Below are 8,803 nucleotides of genomic sequence, written 5' to 3' on the forward strand. Positions count from 1 at the left end.
ACCTCTACTGGGGCAAAAATTTTGGGCTATTTTCAGGTAAGTATACTGGAATTTCCCGTTTTAAATTCCCTGTTCGGGTCAGTCCCATGTATAAAATTCTCGTTCGGGTCAGTCCCATGTTTAATTTTTTTTTTCATTCCGGTGTGTGACGGCCCCACCTCCCCCTAAGGCGCACCAAAGGGTTCGGCGGACCGCCTGCCCAGCTCTCGCCAGGACTCAGTCACTCGTATCACGTGCGTACATCCATAGACAATAAGTAACCCATCCACTTCAACTTAATATATACATAGATGCTCAAGTAAAAGATAAGAAACTTCTACACACCAGAAGTTTTCAAAGTTTTTACCATTCAAGTACAAACATCGAATATACAAGGTTCTCATTCCTCATACAACCAGCCCGTGCCAAGCACTAGGGCGAGAACCATTACAAGGCCAAAGAACTAGATCAACCAGACTATACAGAACTCTCGTCCTTGCTCGCCTTCCCCTGCTAAGGAAAACAATTGACGTGGTATGAGCTAAAAAAGCCCAGTGAGGTTCTATATAAATAAACAAGTAATTAAACAAGGAACATATCAAAAGGTATGGCACATGATTTCATGTTGGCATTTTAGCATGGAACAATTATCATGATACACGGTAACCATATACTGAAGGATACGGTGTTCTGGTGGAACTTTGTCGGTCCTCTGCACCTTATAACTTCCGGATCCCCACGGTTGACTGGCCATCACCTTATCCCTCCAGTGGTAATACTCGAGTATACCGACGGTTGTCCAGGGTTCCAACCTACCCGACCGAGCCCAGTCCTGGCTCGAGTAGGTCGGTAACCGAGGCGGGGCCCAAGTTCAGCTTAGAGCTTACAACATGCACAAGTAACCAAGTAAATCGGTAAACGGTAAATGGTAAAATTCATCAATTGAATAGGTCGAATGAGGTAAAGTACACACTCGCCTAACAATGATGGACAACTTCATATAGCATGTGATTCATGATAATTAAGTAATCAAGTGGACACTTAGCACGTAAACAATACAAATTGATTTCATGGGAGCATGTAATTCACGAATATCACGTAATCACATAAATTGGAAATCGAGTAAACAGATAGTCAGGTAATCAGGTAGTCACAGAAAACACGGGTATATAGAACACTCACCTATTTACGCACAACAACGTGCAAAATATCCTTCCGGATATTATCTTTAGTCACTGAGAAAACCTAAAATTAAATGAAAAGAATATTACCACTCATTTATCACAAACAATTAGGTGCAATCGAAGAAACTCGACGAATGATGAGTAGAACGTATAAAAAGAGACTTTAAAGTGGAACGAGGACATTTGGACCCGTGGACAAAATACTCAAGAAAATCCTAAACCACTCCTCTTTATTTGGTAAGAGTAAGTAAACATTTGGAGTTTCCAATTGAAGAAGGATCATGTTTTTAAGATGGAAAAACGGTCATAGTATTATACAAGTTCAAATAGAACTTAGCTTTCGGGCGAAAATTTGGGCAGCATGCCCTTTGTGTTTACCTAATTTCCAGCCATTTATGGCTTCATGATTTTTCTCAGCCAATCCCAAAGTCATGTACAGCACAAACTCATCATAATAGCCATTTCATAGGCTCAAGACAATATAAGAACAAAATCAAAGGAATAACAAGTGCGGAAATGCAATTTGACAAAAGACAGCTTTGACGGGTTCATGCATAACGGTCACAACCGGAGTTACACTTATCGGATTGGGATGAAACTTAAGCCGTTTCGAAGCTAAGACACAGGACTACAATGTTGAAGAAGGCCACTCAGTCCAGTTTGCCCTGTATCTAGGTCAAATTTATCAAAATGATCCCAGATTTTCTAGTTCGAGGTTTACTGTGGTAGTCTTGATTCATCCACTCTAATCTCCGCACACATAACTCCAAATCCAATAATTCCAAAGCCATATGAAAGCTAAGACAAATGTATACAATTCTCATGAAGATGACTTAGTCAGATTTACAGTGCAATCTAGTCAAATGCCCACTTTACAGATCCAAAATCCAACTAGTTGGTCAATTAACCGCACTGCATTCAAATGACCATATCCCAGTCTACCGAGGTCCGTTTAAGACGTTCTTGGCGGCGTTGAAAAGCTAATACAGGGTACTAAAACTTTCATGTTTTGACAATTGGCTAAATCTGAACGGATTATAGTAAACAAACACAACCAAAGAGACTAAACTGTCCACGCGGAATTCTGGAACGTAACCTAGATCAGCGAGGGTATTTTCGTCTTTTCACAAGCTACGTTGCTCCGATTGAGCTGAAATTTTATAGGCATATATAAAATACCATTCTCTACAACTTTCATGTTTTGTTCCAAGCCAAATTCGGCCTCTAACATGGAGCAATAAAATCGGGCAGAAAAGGGGGAAAATTTTCCAGAAATCTGGAATTTTGATTTCTAATGGAACCTTTCTTGATTTCTTGCTCCCATCATCACTATAACCACTTATCTAAGCTTAGATACAACATAGATCATCCATATAGCAAGTATAAGCAGCACATACCTCAAAAGAAACAAGGCTTGCAAGAGTACCACTTCACTTCCTCTTGAAAATTTTAGCTTCCCTAGCTTCCCAAGATCACAATTCACACTTTAATCGGTTTAGAATTTGTTTCTTGCACTTGGATGGTGCAAATCAAGAAGAAATTTTGGTTTTCTCTTGCTCTCCCTTTCCTCTCTCCTTGCTCGGCTATGCAGCAGAAAAATTGGGGAAGAATGAAGCTCACTTGGTCTTATAAGAAGACAAGAAAATTAGAACAAATTCTGTCCACAAGTTTAGCCAACACTTGGCTTGATTTCCACCACACAATTTTCTCTCTCCTTCCTTGCATTTTAGCCACAAATTTCGGCCAAGCTGTCATCATGAGAGAGGAGATATTTTACTCCATTAGTAATAAACTTGTGTGACAAGTAAGTGGCGGTCAAGTGGTCGGTTCAAACGGTAGTGCACGGTACACGTCGGTGTGACGCGTTTTCTCTTAAATCGCACGTACTAGGGTTTTTGCTTCCTATTCACTAACTTTTTATCATTGCTTCTAATCACATATTATTTCTCACTTAAAAGTCACTCTTAAGCACCAAATTTGATCCTTACTCGGTACCGGATAATTATACTTCGGTTACACGAAAAATCCGATTTCACCTTGAATTGAAAACGAATAGGAGAACCCTAATTTCCTATGGTCATTGGCACTTTTCTAGGGTGATTGAACCATGGATAACATGAAATAATAATTTTCAAATAAAAGGGAATTTTTGAGAAATATGTAAGGAATTTGCGAGTCCTCACACTCTCTTCCCCTTAAAAAAATTTCGACCTCGAAATTTCAACTTGCATTAATCAGATCAAAAATAGTTCTCGAAAGTTGATCACGTACTAAGAATCATTTCAATCTTACTTATCACAATCAAATACTAATCAGATCAAATATCTCAGAGGTCAATCACATTATAAGAATCACTCATCACAATCAAGTACTAAAAGTACTCCAATTCTATTTATCACTTAGCAACAAGCCAACCTTAATCAAACAAGAAGACTAGAAGAAGGATGCAAAATCAAAAGTTTTCTCAACCATTTCGGCCACCACCACAATCTGTCAAAACCCAAGCTAAACACTTATTGGACAAGTCCAAGGTATTATTTTAATCTACTCATTCAGTTAAGTCTCGAGTCCAAGACAAAATCTTTTTGATCCTTTCACGCGTAAGGTTTGGAATACTCTAATATCTCATAGACGAGTTTACCAGTAGTGGTAAGGATTACCTTCTTTAATCTCAGGCAACTCTGAACCGTGTGGTGTGTTCATGTCATGCGTTCTTTCAGATGCCACTGGTTGGCTCCTCCTTCCATTAACTTGTCGAGGAACAGTTCCATTTCCCTGTTGAGCAGTAGTTTCTCGTGGATATCTCCTTGGACAGTCATGAACTTTATGGTTGGTACTCCCACACCCCATACACTTTCGTCCCTTTAGCCAACAGTTTTCTTCAGTGTGATTCGTCTTTCCACAATATCCACAAGTCGGACGGGGTATTGTGACCTGACTTGCTTGCGAAGTTTTCTTTGATCGTATTTGTCCCACTGAAGTCCCTCGCGACATAGTTCCTTTTGGTTCCTTTATCATGAGTGGTGCAGGAAGTAACAGTCCTACTCCATCCATTTCTTTTCTAACTTTGGGTGGTGGTTCATTTTCCCCTAGTGTACTATCAGATGCATTTCTTTTCCTTGCTTGAAAAGCTCTCAGTTGAGATTTTATACTTTCTACCCTTTGCGCTTTTTCGAGAGCGTCACTAAACGTTTCGATCTGTGCTGCGGCAAGGGCATCTTGGATTTCTAAATTTAATCCTTGGATAAACCGTCTTATTCTTTTCCGTTCAGTAGACACCAATTCTAGGGCATAGGTAGATAACTTCGTAAAGCGTGTTTCATACTCAGCTACGCTCAAAGTTCCTTGACGAAGCTTTATAAAATCATCTTCTCTCTTTTCTTGGACAAGTGGAGGAAGAAATTTCTCATTAAATTCACGTACAAAATTTATCCAAGTCCTTGGAGTTTGATCCCTTTCCCACTTGTTTCTTATAACATTCCACCAGGCTCGTGCTGCTCCTTCAAGTTGAAATACAGCAAAGGTGACTTGTCTCTCCTCGGTGTAATCCAAAGCATCGAATATATTTCTTATATTTTCTAACCAATTCTCAGCCACTTCTGGATCAGGTTCTCCAGCAAATTTGGGCGGGAAGAATTTCTGAAACCGCTCTAAAGCTCGATCCTCCCCTATTTCTTGGTTTCCTTGTCCAACACCTTGACCTTGTTGAGCTACTAAGAGCTCCAGGATATCCGTCATGCGAGTTAAAACTTGTCCCATTTGGTCATTTCCTCTCCCAGCACTTGGCTCAGCATTTTGGTCAATATCAGATCTATTATCTACTCTTTCATTTCGGGGTTGTCTAGGTTGACGTCCCTTTCGTTGTCCTCTAGTTTCCATGTCCACGGCTAATCTATACACACATATATAAATCTCACACTAAGCCTTAGTCGAACTACACACAGGTGCCAGTAACACCCTTTAGAGGAAAAGAAATCACATATACATATATCATTATCACTGTGCAAGCACACGCAAACTAGAGTTCATTAAATCATAAAACAAGTTATGGCCAAGTAAAGTCCATGCCAAATCAAAGTCAATGCCAAAATAAACAAGTAATTATCACAAGTACACTCGTTCCCAAGGCGCAACTCTTAAGTTTTACCCCCGTCGTCTCACTATAAAAGATCACAAGTAGGGATTCATTAGATTAATTGGAACTAGATGATTCTCGTTCCCTAACATGCTCGATTTCAATCTCACCACAAGGATCTTTGGGTTACAATATTTTCCAGACTCAGCTAAGATGACCCCGTCCGGTCTCTCACGTCACTTCCTAGTCACTAGATGTCCGTAGATTTCTTATATTCATTTTAGTCGGACAAAGCCTGTTCATGTTCCAAAATACAAGTCTCAAGTACCTAGTAGCTAGCATCGCCTCAACTCTGGAGTACTCGGGCACGAGAATCCGAAATAAGGTAATTCACAACTCAAGCCGGCCGGTCCCAAGAGTATATCACCAAATTCGGGATTCCTACCCAACATACATATCAAATTCCTCCAAGTATCAAGATAAAGGTTTTTATAACTATCACATCTATGATCCACCCCTTCACTCTAGAAGAGCACTTAACCCTTTTTCTCATCCATATGATAAGGACCATAACACCACTTGGTCCTATCTTGCTCCTTTGTAGGGACCACGTGAAGTGGCTCTAAATTACATCGCTACAAGAAATCATTTAACTTTCAAGCCAGTCCCACAGTTTGGCATCCTAAACATCAGCCTAGGATACACTACAAAGATCTGAAGCCTAAGCTCTGATACCACCTGTGACGGCCCCACCTCCCCCTAAGGCGCACCAAAGGGTTCGGCGGACCGCCTGCCCAGCTCTCGCCAGGACTCAGTCACTCGTATCACGTGCGTACATCCATAGACAATAAGTAACCCATCCACTTCAACTTAATATATACATAGATGCTCAAGTAAAAGATAAGAAACTTCTACACACCAGAAGTTTTCAAAGTTTTTACCATTCAAGTACAAACATCGAATATACAAGGTTCTCATTCCTCATACAACCAGCCCGTGCCAAGCACTAGGGCGAGAACCATTACAAGGCCAAAGAACTAGATCAACCAGACTATACAGAACTCTCGTCCTTGCTCGCCTTCCCCTGCTAAGGAAAACAATTGACGTGGTATGAGCTAAAAAAGCCCAGTGAGGTTCTATATAAATAAACAAGTAATTAAACAAGGAACATATCAAAAGGTATGGCACATGATTTCATGTTGGCATTTTAGCATGGAACAATTATCATGATACACGGTAACCATATACTGAAGGATACGGTGTTCTGGTGGAACTTTGTCGGTCCTCTGCACCTTATAACTTCCGGATCCCCACGGTTGACTGGCCATCACCTTATCCCTCCAGTGGTAATACTCGAGTATACCGACGGTTGTCCAGGGTTCCAACCTACCCGACCGAGCCCAGTCCTGGCTCGAGTAGGTCGGTAACCGAGGCGGGGCCCAAGTTCAGCTTAGAGCTTACAACATGCACAAGTAACCAAGTAAATCGGTAAACGGTAAATGGTAAAATTCATCAATTGAATAGGTCGAATGAGGTAAAGTACACACTCGCCTAACAATGATGGACAACTTCATATAGCATGTGATTCATGATAATTAAGTAATCAAGTGGACACTTAGCACGTAAACAATACAAATTGATTTCATGGGAGCATGTAATTCACGAATATCACGTAATCACATAAATTGGAAATCGAGTAAACAGATAGTCAGGTAATCAGGTAGTCACAGAAAACACGGGTATATAGAACACTCACCTATTTACGCACAACAACGTGCAAAATATCCTTCCGGATATTATCTTTAGTCACTGAGAAAACCTAAAATTAAATGAAAAGAATATTACCACTCATTTATCACAAACAATTAGGTGCAATCGAAGAAACTCGACGAATGATGAGTAGAACGTATAAAAAGAGACTTTAAAGTGGAACGAGGACATTTGGACCCGTGGACAAAATACTCAAGAAAATCCTAAACCACTCCTCTTTATTTGGTAAGAGTAAGTAAACATTTGGAGTTTCCAATTGAAGAAGGATCATGTTTTTAAGATGGAAAAACGGTCATAGTATTATACAAGTTCAAATAGAACTTAGCTTTCGGGCGAAAATTTGGGCAGCATGCCCTTTGTGTTTACCTAATTTCCAGCCATTTATGGCTTCATGATTTTTCTCAGCCAATCCCAAAGTCATGTACAGCACAAACTCATCATAATAGCCATTTCATAGGCTCAAGACAATATAAGAACAAAATCAAAGGAATAACAAGTGCGGAAATGCAATTTGACAAAAGACAGCTTTGACGGGTTCATGCATAACGGTCACAACCGGAGTTACACTTATCGGATTGGGATGAAACTTAAGCCGTTTCGAAGCTAAGACACAGGACTACAATGTTGAAGAAGGCCACTCAGTCCAGTTTGCCCTGTATCTAGGTCAAATTTATCAAAATGATCCCAGATTTTCTAGTTCGAGGTTTACTGTGGTAGTCTTGATTCATCCACTCTAATCTCCGCACACATAACTCCAAATCCAATAATTCCAAAGCCATATGAAAGCTAAGACAAATGTATACAATTCTCATGAAGATGACTTAGTCAGATTTACAGTGCAATCTAGTCAAATGCCCACTTTACAGATCCAAAATCCAACTAGTTGGTCAATTAACCGCACTGCATTCAAATGACCATATCCCAGTCTACCGAGGTCCGTTTAAGACGTTCTTGGCGGCGTTGAAAAGCTAATACAGGGTACTAAAACTTTCATGTTTTGACAATTGGCTAAATCTGAACGGATTATAGTAAACAAACACAACCAAAGAGACTAAACTGTCCACGCGGAATTCTGGAACGTAACCTAGATCAGCGAGGGTATTTTCATCTTTTCACAAGCTACGTTGCTCCGATTGAGCTGAAGTTTTATAGGCATATATAAAATACCATTCTATACAACTTTCATGTTTTGTTCCAAGCCAAATTCGGCCTCTAACATGGAGCAATAAAATCGGGCAGAAAAGGGGGAAAATTTTCCAGAAATCTGGAATTTTGATTTCTAATGGAACCTTTCTTGATTTCTTGCTCCCATCATCACTATAACCACTTATCTAAGCTTAGATACAACATAGATCATCCATATAGCAAGTATAAGCAGCACATACCTCAAAAGAAACAAGGCTTGCAAGAGTACCACTTCACTTCCTCTTGAAAATTTTAGCTTCCCTAGCTTCCCAAGATCACAATTCACACTTTAATCGGTTTAGAATTTGTTTCTTGCACTTGGATGGTGCAAATCAAGAATAAATTTTGGTTTTCTCTTGCTCTCCCTTTCCTCTCTCCTTGCTCGGCTATGCAGCAGAAAAATTGGGGAAGAATGAAGCTCACTTGGTCTTATAAGAAGACAAGAAAATTAGAACAAATTCTGTCCACAAGTTTAGCCAACACTTGGCTTGATTTCCACCACACAATTTTCTCTCTCCTTCCTTGCATTTTAGCCACAAATTTCGGCCAAGCTGTCATCATGAGAGAGGAGATATTTTACTCCATTAGTAATAAACTTGTGTGACAAGTA

General features: G+C 40.0%; 2 long non-coding RNA genes across 2 annotated transcripts; both read right to left on the minus strand.

Annotated features, from left to right (window-relative positions):
* Positions 1-236: 236 nt before the first annotated feature.
* On the minus strand, positions 237-3,144 carry LOC140005750 (uncharacterized). Its single transcript, XR_011813319.1, has 3 exons — positions 2,561-3,144; positions 1,162-1,224; positions 237-489 (listed from the first exon to the last, which is right to left on the minus strand). It is a non-coding gene; the product is annotated as an uncharacterized lncRNA (long non-coding RNA).
* A 2,919-nt stretch (positions 3,145-6,063) lies between these two features.
* On the minus strand, positions 6,064-8,496 carry LOC140005751 (uncharacterized). The gene is made up of 3 exons (XR_011813320.1): positions 8,394-8,496; positions 6,995-7,057; positions 6,064-6,322 (listed from the first exon to the last, which is right to left on the minus strand). It is a non-coding gene; the product is annotated as an uncharacterized lncRNA (long non-coding RNA).
* Positions 8,497-8,803: the final 307 nt, after the last annotated feature.

This window comes from Coffea arabica, chromosome 4e (assembly GCF_036785885.1).
Source record: "Coffea arabica cultivar ET-39 chromosome 4e, Coffea Arabica ET-39 HiFi, whole genome shotgun sequence".
Taxonomy (NCBI): Eukaryota; Viridiplantae; Streptophyta; class Magnoliopsida; order Gentianales; family Rubiaceae; genus Coffea; species Coffea arabica.